The sequence below is a fragment of the Heteronotia binoei genome, chromosome 8 (genome assembly GCF_032191835.1).
Source record: "Heteronotia binoei isolate CCM8104 ecotype False Entrance Well chromosome 8, APGP_CSIRO_Hbin_v1, whole genome shotgun sequence".
Taxonomy (NCBI): Eukaryota; Metazoa; Chordata; class Lepidosauria; order Squamata; family Gekkonidae; genus Heteronotia; species Heteronotia binoei.
The window spans coordinates 77,879,279-77,896,472 of record NC_083230.1 but is presented as its reverse complement, the minus strand read 5'-3'; the positions used below and the strand labels follow the sequence as shown (position 1 = coordinate 77,896,472).

The 17,194-nt window shown below is 38.7% G+C and overlaps 1 protein-coding gene across 3 annotated transcripts in view; it reads right to left on the bottom strand.

Moving 5' to 3' along the window:
* ATF7IP (activating transcription factor 7 interacting protein) overlaps positions 1-13,144 on the bottom strand; it is a 216,181-nt gene extending 203,037 nt beyond the window's left edge. For 2 of the 3 annotated variants that reach the window (XM_060245309.1, XM_060245311.1), the window contains exon 1: positions 12,897-13,144. The gene's annotated coding sequence lies outside the window, so the exon portion shown is untranslated. Of the gene's footprint in view, positions 1-12,400 lie in introns of all 3 variants that reach the window. The other variant, XM_060245310.1, reaches the window with a different exon arrangement.
* Between the last annotated feature and the right edge of the window lie 4,050 nt (positions 13,145-17,194).

Sequence of the window (17,194 nt, the reverse complement as noted above, 5' to 3'; positions counted from 1 at the left end):
TATTGACTACAGGAATACAACCAAATATTATTGCCAGACCTGGAATGCTGCTCAGGAGGAGCCTGGCTTCAGGTCTTTAAGAACAAAACTTCAGAAAACCTGTACAAGACCATTCTGCATTATAAAATACTACCGAATCTTGGTTTAAAATGCTGATTATGGAAATAGGTAACCATCTTTTCAACAGCAAATTACAGACCATTCTGTATAATTGTACTGATAAAAAAAATTCACAATAGGCTACCATCTACATAAGACACAAGTTCACAAAGGTGTCAGCACAAGAATGGTTTACATATTTGTAGCAGAAATTTATTTCCCAGCCACATGAAGCAGAATACTCCTGTATCCACATTAGCTATGCGAAAGACCTTCTCTTTGTAAAGGACATTTTTAAAGCAATAAGTTCTAAAGTGGGGGGAGGGGGGGAATTCCAGTCTTTTGAAGTTACGAACAATTACTTAAAGTCTTACTATAAAAGACATTAGGAAGGCTCATGCTAAGTCGTCATTTATCCATGTTTTCTGTAATCAGGGCAAGGCAGATTTTACCAATTTTTAGCATATCTTTATTACAAATTCCTCTACCACAAAGTTGAAACATGACAGTCACATAAATAATTATTACAGAAGTTAAAAGGATTTGATCCTGCATTAACTAACACCACAGTAATTTATATAGTGCTTTGAACACTCAAGTAATTTCATATTATTACCCTTGTACTAAGGGCTTTTTTTGAGAAGGAATGCACAGGAACGTAGTTCCGGCTGGCTTGGTGTCATGGGGTGTGGCCTAATATGCAAATCAGTTCCTGCTGGGCTTTTTCTGCAAAAAGCTCCATGCAAACAATTGTGATGTCAGAGGGTGTGGTTTAATATGCAAATGAGTTCCTGCTGGGATTTTATGCAAAAAAAAAAGCCCTGCTTGCACTGCATATTGGGTAATAAGGCCGAGATATATAGTTTGCTTAAGGTCCCATGGTGAATTCATGGCAGAGGTAAAATTTGAACAAGGAACATCCAGGCTTTCAACTTACTCTTTGTCACTTTGCTACACCAGCTCTGAAATACTGCAGCTACATCTACACAGAGGTTTTGCTCCACTGCAGTGGTTTCTTTTCTTTCTTAACACCCACACATCATCCCCTGGTTGTCCATTTTCCAGGCTTTGCCAGTCCTTAATCATTATCTTTCAATCCTGATTTCATTTGATCTTTCGAGAAAGAATGGTTAGAGCTGCCAACCACCTGGAGAAAAAAGTTCTACCCCTTGAACATGTTTTGAAGGGATGTTTATTTAACCCCATGCCACAAAAAGATTCAACCACTCATTTCTGGACACTGGGTCTCTGTTAAAGGAACAGGACATTTTTTTCCCTTCCAGGTTTTCAGCAACCTTAAATACAGTGCAAACGTGTTAGTGCAATATATGGATAGGAAAGTTCATGTTTTTGAAAATCCTGTTCACTGGCACCATCTGTCTTCCATCTCCCCCTGGTGACCACCATTCCCCCCCACACACACCACTGAAGGGCTTTTTAATGGCTATTTTTAAAGACTACAGGTTGCTTTAAAAAAATCCAGAGGAAACAGATTATGGCAAGCAATCGTTATCTTATTGTGTTATAGCACAATAGCAGTCTCCCGTCTCCCCCCCCCCCTTTTAAGCTCTCAAAAAGCCTAGCAGGGAGAAAACGGCAACATACAGAGACTTGTATGCAAAACTCCTGTGTATTCACAGCAAAATCTTTGGTGTGGATGCAGCCTAAAATACTTATTACTAGCACTACATGCAGAAACTGATGAGTCTCAGTACTGCACATGTAGAAATAAATTCATTAATGTCAAATTAGGCGACTTAAATCTTACTTTTACTAATTATATTCTGAAATAAAATCTCATTTCTAGTAATTATACTCTGAAATAAATAGCTGAACAATAAGAATCTGAGAAGTATCTTCAGGTCTGTTACATATATTTTAAAATTGCTCAAATGGTTTAACTCAAAGTGGTAAAAACAGAATAGCTTCAGCAAAGTACCTGAACTACCTTTACCTCTGTAAGAATCCTCTAAGAGACTGCCCAGAATTGAAGACTTAACTAGAAAATGAATACAGTGAGTGATACACAAAGATCAGTCTTCCAACTTCCAGCCCTGTATTTCTCTCCCAATCTTAATGTAGAATCAGACACACACCATAGGGGAAGCTCAGAGAGTGAAAGAATGCATAAGGCAGTGATACTGTAGCTCTTCTGAACACTATTCCACAATGTGGCACCTGCCTTATGTTCCAGGAAAGTGGACGCCACTGCCCACTAGGACTTCAGTTGGTTCTCACATTAAAAAAAACACTATCAGAAGAAATGGAGGACAGGTTACCTTTGAGTCTCCCTGAGCTGCTGGCCTCATGACAAGGATGGAAGGGCCAATCCTTTCCAACAACTCCACATACTACTCTGCCGCCTCTGTACTCTCATCCGAGCACCAAGGGAGTTGACAGGATGACAGCAAGCTGGCCACAGCAATTTACTCACCATGGCAGCCATCTGGGAAAAGAACAAGGTGGCAAAAGTGTGTGCGCGCGAGTGCAGGGAGGGGGTTATGCCTCTTTCGCTGTGCCCAGCTTGTACTCTCTCTGGGCACTTGCCAATCTCAGCCACTTCCATGAGCTGCCATGCCTCATGCTAGGGAGAGAGTGAGAATGCAAACAGCCCTCCTCTACACTCCAGATACAAAAAAGGTTGGTTTAAGTTCAGCAGTGGTGGGGATAGGCGAAGAGGTACTCTGGCAATTTACAAAAAAAAGTTACCTTATACTAAGGCACTGTGTGTTTTATGGGATGGTGCACAGGACATACAGTAGTTTATTTAGTTTATTTGATTTATATCCTGCCCTCCCCGCCAAAGCAGGCTCAGGGAGACTTTTGGTTGCTGTTAATTGCAAATATGGCTCTACACAAAATGAGGAGAGAGTGGACAACTAGCATAACCTTTTCCTTTCTGGCAATGCTGCCCCAGTTTTTTCTTTCCCTGTCAACTGAGAATTCAGAAACCATCAGTTCAGGTGGCTGAAAAACAGTGGGGATGGGGAGAGGCAGTAATCTTAGAGGTGCAGGAACAATTAACAACCCTTTCCTACCCCAAAAACTTCCCCTGCAAATGTCATCCAGTCTCAGCAGAATTCGCAAGGCAACATCTAATTCTGTCTTTACTGATATATGATGCTGGTTAAACTATGTGTACACAGGCACTTGAACAAGCTCAAATATGCAGAAGTACTGTGCAGTAGAAATTTTCATGGATTTTCTTTAGCAGTGGAACATCTGAATGCTCTCTTTTTAAAACTCTCCCTGGTGTGCTAATGCCCATTAGTAGCAACAAAGGTCTAGCAGTGCAATCCTACACAGTTGTAGCCTTCTAAATCTACTGAAGTCAACCAGCTTAGAAAGGAACAACAGTTTAGGATTCCACAAGTACTACAAAATTTTAAATAAAAAAATTCCACTAGGGTAATAAATTTGGGCAAAACCTGTTTTAACTGGAGAAATAATGAGAGTGAAGATACAGACAGCCCTTTTGTCCTGAACATGGGAAAGGGAAACGAGTCTAACACCAGGCTATCCCCATGCTGCTTAAAGACATTTTTGTGCAGATGCACTGCCTCTTCCACATTACAGAAACCCAAGATCAGCACTGACTTGTGGTGAGCATGTACTGCAGACATGCCCATAAAAGGCAATTCTAAAGCAGACTGCGGATAATCCAAGAGGCTTAACATAATATTGGGGGAGGGGAAGTCCTGCTCCTCCAATCAGCAAGCTGCAAAAACAGTTACCCAAAGGCTCATTGGGCTTTAAATACATGCCCTCTGCAGTATAGAACACAACCAACAAAATGTCACTTAAAAAAAGCTTTTTCTCTGCTTCTAGCAATGTGCTTTGTGATGTGAGCTACAATTTTTTTAAATAATATATTTGTAATTAAATCATATTTACTTAGTTTTATTCACTTTATTTATAGTCTGCCTCTCTCACAGTCAAGGCGGATAAGACAATTTTCCATCTAAGACCGGATATCAAGACTTGCTCTTCAACACAACACCAAACAGAATTTGTTTTCATATTTAAAATCTCCCCAGAATTATATCTTTCAACATGTTAAGTTTTGATATATGACCTTAGTCTACTGTTTCTAAACAACAGTGTCTAACATTACCTGAAGAACAAGGCTGTTGAATCTGAGCTCAAAACAAGTTGAGAAAAATGTAGGTAATATCTCTTAAAAGCTTTCTTCTTCACAATAAGATACTTGTTACAGAACTGCAGTCTGTTAGTTATTTCTCTGCATCGGATTTAAAAAACTACAACCATCATGCAGTTTGTTCACAGTACAACAATCTGAATATAATCAAGGCAGAAACTCAGATTTTCAAGGAATACAAATTTTTATATGCTAACTTTAGTTCTCCTTTTTAAACATGGTATTACTCACTTATACCATTTCTTCAATTTTCTTAATTGAAAAGATTTTATGCACTACCCAAAATGGCTACCTTACCTCCAAATTGGAAGATATTTTTGTAGAGTGCAAGATTCTACAAAATACTTTCAGGTAAATTGCATTTGAAACAGACACTTGATCTTACACAAGATGCTCCCTCTTAGCCCACCAGTATATGTAAAATGTAATAATCTAATGTATGAGTGAACGTCTTAGAAGGAAGGCAAGATACAGATGTGATAGAGTTCAATAAGGAAAAAAGTCCTGGTTAAAGGGTACTGAAAACAGTACTTGGAAGAATCCAAGTAAGACTGGGAAAATGACTGATTTTGCCACAAAGAACAAACTAGAGCTTGCTGATTCTAGCATTACCATAGTTTGCTGTACAAAAAAAAGAGTTTCCAGCTTATTAGGGGAGGCAGAATATAGAAGGCTAGCTCATATGGTACCAAATTGTAATTCTGGTATTAAAACTGAAACAAGCCAATGTAAATATAATATTCAGTGAGGAAAGCTCATCTGGTGCTGGTTCTTTCCTTTAAAGCCCTATATTGCCACAGACATGCATTACCTTCAGGACCACCTTTCCCCACGTTCCCCAAAGTACTGCAACTGGGGTCTCAAAATCTTTTATCTATCCCTGGCCCAAAGGAGGACAGACTAGCTACGACCAGGGGCAGGGCCTTATCAAATGCAGCTCCACATTGGTGGAATGAGCTCCCAGAGGATATTAGGGTCCTGCAGGATCTTCTTCCATTCCACATGGCCTGCAAAACTGAGCTCTTCCACCAAGCTTTGGTTCCAGAGAATGCTGCACTAAAGAAATGTAGCTGATCACCTGACACACAGACCTGTATCCTATATACATCTGGAACATTTGGATATAACACTTATGTCAATTAGGAAGATATGAAGATCTACCATATCTCACCACCTTAATATATTACTATACTTGTGGTATAGCACCCATAATGTTTTAGCAATGATACTGGTTTTAAATGTTTTAATGTTATTAACTGCCATCTGGCTTGTAAACTGCCCTGAGCCCATTTTGGTGGGAAAGGTGGAATATAAACCTAATAAATAAATCTTATTCAGCCTGAACAATAATTTAGGCAACAACCTTTGAAATTTAGCAGATAGCTGAGAATCCGATGTGCAATCTACCTGGACAGATTCTATAGAAAGCATTTTTACATACTCTATCTCACAGTTGGTCAATTTTTCTTTCCTATAGGGAATAAAAGGAGATATCTCGAAGTTTATATTAGGATTCCCCAGTATGGCATCTTTAGGTGCCATGGTGCCCACTGATATTTCCCTCAGCACTAGCTGAGCTTTACAAAAAAATATTGGATGCCCATATTCAAATGAAAGGGTTTTTCACAACTGTAGTAACAGACAGAAGATCATGAGGACTGATAAGCATCTGGATAACCAGGTTACCAAGGTGTGTATCGAATATACCTATCTGCCAAGAATTTGGAATTCCTTCGCTAAAATCAGCAGCTTAACTGGACTCAGGATTAAGATTCTTTTTAAATATAGCTCTAAATTCTTTTTTAGAATATGACAAGATCCTTTCCAGAGTAAATGGAAGAGGCTGGTTGATCAAAGACTGGAACAACTAGGCTTACCCAAGCTTGATTATTCTTGATGGACAATGAAAAAACTGTATTCCAAGTGGTCAAAAGCAACTCATGATGTAAGGTTTCAGAAGCACAAATTAGTGAACAAGAAGGGTATGTTCCCTTGTCTATAACAGAATTAAACCTCCAGCTACTTTACTGGTGTATTTAAAGTCCATAATGGTACCCCAATAACAAGATTTTTTTTTTTTGGCTGCTAGACTGAATGCCATACAAACCCTAGAAATGAAAGGTCACTTTTCAGCAGTTCCCTTTTCAGAATGCTGGTGTTTCTGCAATAGGAGGAAGATATGTACCTTGGCTCATCTAGTTTATCGAATGCCCCAAATTCAGTGAAGAGAGACAGAGATTACCCCAATACTTGAGAAGAATGAGCTCACAAATGTTAATCAAATCCTCTCTCTTTTTTTACCAGATAAGAGCCCATATACCACCAGGCCACTGGCATCCTACCTTTTAGTAACCCAGCTTAAAAATTTTTAAAGTTTTGAGACTTGGAGTGAGCTTCCCCCTACCTTCTCTATATGTGATTAGGCTTAAGAGAGTCGCCATAGTGATTAGGTTTCAGACTGTGGCCAAAACAACTGTGTCATTAAGGAAATTTTTATATTTATATTTAATAAAAAGAGTCTCAACTGCATCCAGCTGTTTGGCTAGAAAAAACAGTATGTAAATTGAGATTAGGTTTCTGAATTTTATTCAATGTATCTAATGGTTCACTTGAATTATGGACTTTGTTAGATCACCAGCAAATACAGGTGCTTTATTTAATCCACTAAGAGCAGCAAAAAAATAGATGTTTCTGAGCCATAACTAATATGCACAAATCCAGTTTACAGAGCTTATGTGAATCTTTAAATACAAGTGAAACAATACAATCATTCAGGAACATATCTGAATTTTCACTTATGTTACTGTGGTGTGCATTAATTATTACTTTTCAATATTAAAAGCCCATTGTCTTACATTGTGGAGCAATCCATAAAACAATGCTTGATAGATAAACATATATAGCTTTTGGAACTATGACACTACTTAAGAATTTAAATCAATCAGATGGCTACATTAAATTAACACAAAATATTTTTCTCTAAACAACATCAAAATATATAATAGATGATATCTGTATACCCAAACACAACACACATTCTAAAACTAAATGCACCCTGCAAATTATTCAATAACTTTGGCTAAGGTTTAAAAAAGATTTATTCAGGAGTGAACATCATGCTGCCCCACCAATATCCTTTTAGAAAGTGGGTATGGTGAGATGGGGCTTTTGCTCAGAAGGGCTTCTGATTGGATACTGGAGATCTGCTTCGCTAAACAGATTTCTAAAAATGTTGCTTTGGGAGCAGAAGGATCTCCTACCACAGCACAAGGATCTTCACTAAGTGCCTAACAGTAGGCTGTACAAGAAAATACCTTAAAAAAATATGTTCATTTTAAAAGGTTTTCTGATAAAAGGTTTTCTGTCAGAAATGTTGAAAAGTTGCTATTAGAGTTATGCATAAACTAATTCCTTGACATTTTGTGATTGGTTCCACCTCCGGCAGCAGCCATTTTGTGGCTGTGCTCACCATCCTATATCAGATTTTCAAAAATGCCCACAGACTGAAAAATGTTGGGGATATTTGATTTTGGGTATATTTATCAAAATACCACTGAAATAAAAAAGATTGTGCCTAGAATCTTCGTTTCACACAGGGTGAAATGAGAATATCCATTATTCCTAGGAACAGTTGCCTGAAAATGGACTAAATTTCAAAAGAAACAATCAGGCAAATCTTTTAAGATTTGGTTCCTACTTTCTGAACCTCAATCCCTACAGATGAAACTGAGTTTTTGAAGAAGTTGGAAGATATTAATATGATTTTTTAAAAACAGTATATTTTAGGAGCTTTTAAACTAGGCTGCTTTCTTGGTAATTTAATCTTGATTATTGATAGGTTTTAAGTAGGCCTTTATTTGTAAAAAGAGTCCAGCAGGAATTCATTTGCATATTATGCCACACCCCCTGATGCCGCCAGCCAGAACTGCGTTTCTGTATTCCTGCTCAAAAAAATTCATGGTTTTACAAATGTACATGTTTATATTTTTAATATGTCTTGTGTCACCTTGACTTGGAGATAACAGAGCTTTTAATTAATACATTTTATGAAACACCATCAGCCAATGTGGTGCGGTTGCTGGTGTACTGGACTAGGTCCTGGAAAACTAATGTTTGAATCCTCACTCTGCCAGTAAAGCTTGTTGAGTGACTTTGGTCTAATATATACTCTCAAGCCTAACCAATCTCACAGGGTTGTAAGAATAAAATGGTAAGAGAACATCTGCTTTATGTCCCACCGGGGAAAAATAAAGGTATAAGTAATTTTTTTTCAGAATGGAAATTTTACATTGAAAGTACAGTAACAGAAACTGTTCCATTAAACATATTTAACAATTAAAGCTGCATTACAAAACCAAAATTTAAGTGTCTCTGAAGGGACACCTCAGAAAAAAGAAGGGATCCAGAAATGCCACTTCTGATAATAAAAAATCTTTTCTAGGGTTGCCATGCTGGTGTTGGAAAATACCTGGAGACTTTTGGGGGGGGGGATCCAGGAGATGGTGGGGTTTGGGGAGGGAAGGGACCTCTGCATGGTACATTGCCATACAGCCCACCCTTCAAAGCAGCCATTTTTTCCAGGGGAGCTAATCTCTGCCTGCTGGAGATTAGTTGTAAAAGCGTGGGATCTCCAAGCCCCACCTGGAGACTCACAACCCTGAAGTTCATCTAAATCAGGGGTGGCCAACGGTAGCTTCTCCAGATGTTTTTTCCCTACAACTACTATCAGCCCCAGTCAGCATGGCCAATGGCTGGGGCTGATGGGAGTTGTAGGCAAAAAACATCTGGAGAGCTACCGTTGGCCACCCCTGATCTAAATGAAGAAAGCATCTTGAAAGAGAACAATCTTCTCTTACTTTGCTGGAATTTAGAGATATAACATAGCAGTAATGTGTTGCAATACTCAGAAAACACTCCCCACTATCTCCCACCTTTCTCCAATGTTCAACATAAATGACAGAAAACCCTGATACTCCCAAGTTCTATGTAAACTAGAAAGCTTTGAGGAAAGAGTAGGAAAGGCAACTCACATTTAGTGACAAGCAAACCAAACCAAAGTTTGCAGACTCTTAACGAGCATACTTTAAGTATCTGATTAAACTGTAAGTTAAAAATCAACAGAAGCTGACATGCACTCTAAAAAATTAATGTTTATTCTACAAATCCAGGAATCTAGAACAGACTTACAGTAACATTCAAGAGTCGAAATAGATAACCACACATACAAAAAAAGGAACAAAGTCAAAATCTTCTGAGCACTGCACAAATCCAGGTTTTAAAAAGTAACTAACAGTAACTCAACTGAATAATGTCTGGCTTCACTAGGGCATGTGCCATTGAGAGAAAGACATCACTGCAACTTTCCACTCTGAAATACAATACATCTGTAATTTTAGGTGTAAAATAGGAAGAAAAAAGATTTTTTCCTTCAATATGTGTAGCAAATGGAAGACAAAACTGGTAGGCTTGGTGCTGCAACCTAAAAAAAAATCTAGTTAACTAATCTACAACTCAAATCAATTGAATTGTGGCCCTTGTAAACAAAATTTAAAATGTAACATAATACAGAAAACAGAACATGGAGATGTGACCTTATTCAGTCACTGGTCTACTTTGGGCCTATTACTGCCTTTGAACCTAGCCTCCCTCATATAGTTGGAAAGATTAAATGGGAAATAGTCATGTACTAGTGTGAGCTCTTTAGAGAAAGAGGGATGAAAATGTAACATCATAAACAAATCTTCTTACATAAGACTGTACAAATTAGCAGTCTCCTATTTTCAACAGAATTTCTTGCATTTTTATATTTAATTTTACTATGTACAAAATGCATTTAGGCAGCATAGATATACTGTTGGCTTGTATTTTTCTATAAGCGATAGCATAAAGCAATATCCTCAAATAATTTCAAACTTCTATTAATCTCAAGCAATTTGCTGTATATGCATTTAGATTATTGTACCTGCCTTAGAATACAAAACACCCAGGGCAGATTACAATACAAACATCAAAATAGTACCAACTAAAACTGTAAAATTCAAATACTAAAAGTAGGTATACAATATAAAATTAATTGCTACAAGTAGTGCAAAACAGGAGAAAACAGCACAAAACTCATCAAGAATAACACAGCAGAAATCCAAGATAAATTGTTGACTGCATGGATAAAACAAGAAGAGTTTAACTGTGTTGTTTATTTTCACCAGTTAAAACTAGATTAATAGTTTTCATTTAGGAATCTAGCTGTAAGAACATAGGCACCCATCACAATTCCAATGTCCACACACTGAGGAATCCCTATAAGGCATACCACAGACCTGTTCTCTCCCTCTCTACATACACAAATGACCCTCACACCCAGCCACTATGTGAAATGGGAGGTGTCTGTGCACACTTCCTGTACCCCTCCAACTAGCCTTCCCCTCCCCCATTCTGAACCACACAGACCTCCCTTACAAGATTGTTTGGTGGACCACACGTGCAGTTCAATGGATGGCAGGTTGAAGCTCTGCTTAACCCCTATGAGAATCTTTCTGTATGCGAACAGTACACCTACATGGGTACATATTAATTAAGTTAATATAAGTTACACACATGGGAACATTAAGTTACAAGCATCAGACAAGGATCATGCCTACAGTTTGAAGCTTTATGTAAGTAACTAATTTAAACTTTGCAATAGACATCATTATCTACCCCATTTGCTTGGCACAAGCTCGACTTCTGTAAAATTCATAAACAAACATACTTTTGTTCAGAATTCAGAGTAATTAAGCCATAGAATCTATTATGTATGCATATATAATATTTGTCAACATCATATAAAACTCATAAAAGACAGCAGGAAAAATGAAATTGAGAAAAAAGTTATTACCTAGTTTTAAAATAACCCTTCAAAACATTCACAAAATATAACTATATGATTATAGCTAAATATACAACCCTCCACTTCAGTAGGAAATTTTCACATTTAACCAATTTGTTCTACTCCTCCCACTGACTCCAGTTCTGTAATGACTCAGAACAGCTCTGAGAGCCCCCCCAGAAGCCAACAAGAAAACACTCAACATTTATATTGCGCTTTAAATTGAAAAACTTCATATTTATTATCTCAGTAGTCTCTAGTGTAATCCTAAGAAGATATTTTTCTCTTATTACTTCTACTTACTGATAAAAATGTGCTGTATTGTAAACATGGCATTTAGACCCCCTTTAAACACTGATATACATGAAAATTAGAGCATGCTCTTAGCATGGTATCAAGGACTTGCCTTCAAGCAATAGCGCTTCAGGTATCCAATGCTTCCATTTACCCCCTTCCCAAACTGTGGTACAGCATTTCAGTCAACAATGTTATCTATTGCATTTCAGAAAACAGAACAACCCAAATATATTCCAAATCACCACATATACCATATTCTACTGCCACCTTAAATCCATGCAACAGGTTTCACAACTGCTGTACAAGCATATTTAATACAAAAATGGCCTGTGTAAAGGTCATAAAAAGGTAAAGGTAGTTCCCTGTGCAAGCGCCAGTCATTTCTGACTCTGGGGCCATACAGTGCAATAAAAGAAACCCCTCCCCAGGACTTTACCTACAACCCATGCCAGCCCCACATGAAGAAGTTCAAAGTTTGGCACTTCTCAGTGCCCATACACAGTAACCAGCAGTACAGAAAGACCAGTGTGACACTGTTATGCAAAGACACCAAGGTAACAGTGTTGGAGGAATACTGAAAATACCACAAGATACATAGTTGAAGTGTTTCATTCTGTTTTTACTTTATGTATTAGATATATAAGTAATTTTTAATTATGTAGCTAATCTTTTACTGTTTACATAAATACTCAAATATCTTTTCATTGTGTATGTATATATAATATGAACACTTTAACCAAGAGTTTTAGAAGTGTTTGCAATGCTTTCCAAATGAGATTAATAATTACAACTAGCCACTGCCAAATTCCACGCAGAGAAAAACAGTTAATTTTATGTATACATTATACACATATACACTATGAAATAATATTCAAATATTTCTATAAAGATTAACTACCTTACCTGAAAATTACCTACAAGTGTTTTTCAGACTACAGCCCCATCAGTACACCAACAAATCAAAATGGAGAACTACTAACCGAACGTTCCAAACGCCAGCCTATTTTGTTCACCTCGTGAACAAGGCAAAAAGTCTTGATCCTTCGCCACGTTAATAACTCCTCGTGGTTAAATTCGTCGACGCCTCTCCACTGCACGGAAAATAAAAACGAGGACTCCAGGCGCGCTTATGCACTGCGCATGCCTAAACACATATTTCCTGTCATCAGAGATAAGTCCTCCAAATCGCCAGAGCGGCGTTCAAGATGGGAGGAGGAAAAGAGCGAGAACAAACTACCGCTTGGGCGCAGCACTGATCCGGCAGGAAGGCTCCAGCTCAACTGAGACTCGAAAAAGGCAGGTTAGAGAGACTCGAAAATAACAAAAAAAAAGAAATACCTTTCGAGGTAAAGAGCTGCCCGGGGGAATTCGCACCAGTTATTTAGTGGTCAATTAGCCGTCGGGAGCTACCATTTCCGAGACAACATAACAGCTAAATGGTGACCCCACGCCCTCCCTCTCGGGTCTGAGGTGTACCTGAGTTTGCGAATCTCTCCGTCGCCACAGCCAGTGTTTCACTGCGCTACCCGCGAGCGCTCCAGTCTGCCTCCTCTGCCGCCACCGCCGCTGATTCAAAAAAACACAACCCACTGCACGCGCTTGGCCGTTATGCAAATGAGCACTGATCTCCTCCCACTCCTTTTTGGCCACACCTCCTTCGGAAAAGCGGGGCGCTGGAGGCGCGAGTGTCGTTTTTTCGCCGGCCAATCCGCGCCTCGGCCATTTCGACGGTTATGCAAATAAACTACAACTATTTAGCATATTGTGTGTGGCTCCTCCCCCTTATGGTGGGTTTAAGAAATTACTGGTCGCTGGACGCGAAAACTGATAAAAGATTTAAGGTGGAACGGCAGTTGTCGCGTGGTCGTGCTTTGATAGGGTTGAAAGATAATGGTGCGGTCGATAGGGGGACTTAGCGCAGTTTGAACAATCTTATTTAAAGCGCTCTTTTATAGACTGGGAGTTACTTATTTGTTACTGTTGTGGAAGCTTCGTGTTGGTTTTGATACTGGCTGAGTCACCAGCCCTCAGGTCAATTTCCTGTCTGGAGTTACCAAACCAAAATTTAAGCATTAAAACAAAGTGTACTTGTGTTCTGTTAAGCTAATAATATTCTAAAGTCTTTACCATAGCTGACAATATTTTAGGTAATTTTTAGGGAGCCTACTTATGGCTTGGTTATGCTGTTGTCCTGCAACAAATTTGTGATTATATTTTGTGTTCCTACCCTTAGTATATATATATTTAGTAAAATTAAATATAACAATAAATAAGACATGGCAGTTTCTGAATCATTTGAGAACAACATTCAGCTGAGGAATGAGGGTGAGGAGGAGCTAAATTATTGATCCGCTTATCTCAGCACCTATGCTTTCATTTAGGATACTAAAGTTTGAAGTGGTTCAATTGCATAATTAGTTTCTGATTGGATTTGCTTTTTATTTTCTCTTTCAGTCCTAGCGTCTCAATATTCTAATGCAGGGGTCATTTGTAGAAAAAGGTGCCAGAGCTCATTAGCACAACTCATTTGCATGTGCTGCAAACCCTGACATCACCGGAAAATGTACTAAATTATACCAGCTCAGCATCTACCTTAAAATGCTTCTTGAATTATAGTTGTCATAATAAAACCTTACTCCCATCATACTTCTTAAATTACTTTCTCCTATGTGGCCACAGTGGCATGTTGAAGGTTTCCATCTGTCTGCTTTATATGTTTTGGTTATTTTCCATTTTTTTGTGTGAGGAAAAAATATTAGAAAGTTTGTCAAAACTTAAGAGTTCAGCAAAATTCTCCCAGGGGGTTTGAACAATGGAGCCAAGAAGCAAATATTTGGGGGGGAGGGTAAGAAAGAAAGAGCACAATAAAATTTAGAGGTTCTGGAGGTCCTGTGAGCTCCTGCCCAAAATGAGTCCTGTAATGGTATTAAATGTTTGCAGTCCTGCTTAGGCTGAGGTTTTTTTTAGAGGGGGGAGCGGTAGACTGAACTTTTTCAATAGTGACACTTCTTTTATGAAATACTCTTTCCTTTGAGGCTCATCTGGCGCCTACATTGCTTTCTGTTAGGTGCCAGGCCAAAATATTTCTGTTCACCCAGCCTTAAATTGCGGATTGATTTTTTTTTTAAACAATTTTAAAGGATTGGATTTTTAAAACAGTATTTTGGTCTCAAAACTGTTAAGCTGTCTGGTGAATTTTTATGGCCTATATTTTGATGTTGGTTGGGTATTTCAATGCTGGATTTATTTTTATATTGTAAGCCACCTCGGACAGATTCCTTGATAGGGGGCACACAAGGTTTTTTTTTAAATAAATATGCAGGATTCCTCAAGATGTAGAAACTTAAATCTTGTTTCTGGCCTGATCCTTTTTGTTGCCTTAATAACATGCATTCTAGACCATGTACATTTGCAATTAGGAGGAGGAAAAAGAGAACCCTTGAGCAATTGGATGGGATGTAGGGACATTCTGAAAACCTTTTCCCCTGCTGGATTCTATAAACCCTTGGTGGATTCATCAAGGTAATTTTTATTAAGTTTAATTTTATTACACCCTTCCTCCAAGGAGAGCAGAGTGATATACTCCCTTTTATCCATATCTTCACAACAACTCTGTGAGGTGGAGACTGAAGAACTGATCTGAGATCACATTAGTGAAATTCGTGATGAGTGGAAATTTGAACCTGGGTCTTCACAGAATTCATTCATAGAATCATAGAGTTTGAAGGGACCTCCAGGGTCATCTAGTCCAACCCCCTGCACAATGCAAATACCTCCCTCCACAGACCCCAGTGACCCCTGCTCCAGGCCCAGAAGATGGCCAAACCCCACCCCACCCCCCAAAAAAATCTCCAGGATCCCTGGCAAAACTGACCTGAAGGAAAAGTGCTGTCTGACCCCAAAGTCGCAAACAGCATTTCCCTGGGCATGTAAGAAGGGGCCATGAGAACTAAGCACTGGTGCAACCCTTCCCACCCCCCTTATCATAATCTGCCTAATTTACAAAATCAGCATTGCTGCCAGATGGCCATCTAGCCTTTGCTTAAAAACCTCTAAGGAAGGAGAGCCCACCACCTCCTGAGGAAGCCTATTCCAATGAGGAACTGCTCTAACTGTCCGGAAGTTCTCCCTAATGTTAAGTCAAAAACTTTTCTGTTATAATTTCGATGCATTGGTTCTTGTCTGACCTTCTGAGGCCATATAAAACAACTCCACACCATCTTCTAGATGACAGCCCTTCAAGTACTTGAAGATGGTGATCATCATATCACCTCTCAGTCATCTCCTCTCCAAGCTAAACATACCCAGCTCCTTCAACCTTTCCTCATAGGACTTGGTCTCCAGACTTCTCACCATCTTGGTTGCCCTCCTCTGGACATGTTCCAGTTTGTCTATACCCTTCTTAAAAGCCCAAAACTGACCACAATACTCTAGTTGAGGTCTACCAGAGCAAAGTGATACCATCATTTCATGTGATCTGGACTTTATAGTTCTGTTGAAATAGCCCAGAATTGAATTTGCCTTAGCTACTGCATCACACTGCTGGCTCATGTTCAGTGTATGGTCCACTAAGATCCCTAGATCCTTTTTGCACATACCACTTCCAAGACAATTATGCATATGATTTTTCTTACCTGAAGGCAGAACTTTAAATTTATCCGTTAAAATACATTTTGTTTTAGTTTTCCAGCCTGTCAAGATCATCCTATATTCTGGCTCTGCCTTCTACTGTATTTGCTATCCCTTCCAATTTAGTATCATCTGCAAATTTAATAAGCATTCATCTATTCCTTCCTCCAAATCATTTATAAAGATTTTGAACAAAACAGGTCCTAGGACAGGAACTCCACTTGTCACTTGTCTCCAAGAGGATGAGGAACCATTCGCAAGCTCTCTTTGGGTGCGATCTGTCAACCAGTTACAGATCCACCTAATAATGGGATCTAAACCACATTTTACCAACTTCTCAACAATAATATGTGAAACTTTATCAAAAGCCTTACTGAAATGAAGATAAACTATGTCTACAGCATTCCCCTAATCCACAGCATTCCCTTGATCCATTCAGTAGTGTAGCCACAGTGATTCTTTAACTGATGCAGCTGTTGTTGATATTCTGTGTCTCCTGTGTTTCAGGCAGTTTGGGGCAGTTTTTTCCATTCACATATTTGCACTGTGCAGGTGACTCCCAGAGATGGGGCCACCATAATCATACCCAGTGCTCCTTCCCACACAGGTGGAACAATGTTTAATCTGAAACCCCAGAATATGTTGTGATTAGTCCCATCCCTAGACAGCCATTTTGTGATTGTTCTCCAGATAGCACCCATTTTGTAGTGACATCTAGTACCCTTTCTCAAAATTCCGAAAGTATCCACAGCTACAAGTTTAGGACTCCTCACTTCTGTGAAGTGGACAGACAGTATATGTCCAATTCACAGAACAGAGAGCAATACCAACACTTCAAAATAAAGACGAATATTAATCTTAGTAGTAGATCAGTAATATGGAGTAGTTGAATAAAATGGAATGACAACAACAAAGTATTGGTAATGTGTCTAAGTAGTAGCTATACCTAGAAAGGTTTTAGTAGATCACAGATCATGCTATTTAATTACACTGTTAATATATTTTCAAGTGAAAGATGCCACATTAGTCTATATTAATAAAACAGGTATATCTGAGGCTTTGGAACTGACAGGGCTGCTTTAATCAACAGAGGTAAGGCTTCATGTGGAATATTACATTCAATTCTGAATGCCAGTGTAAAAAAA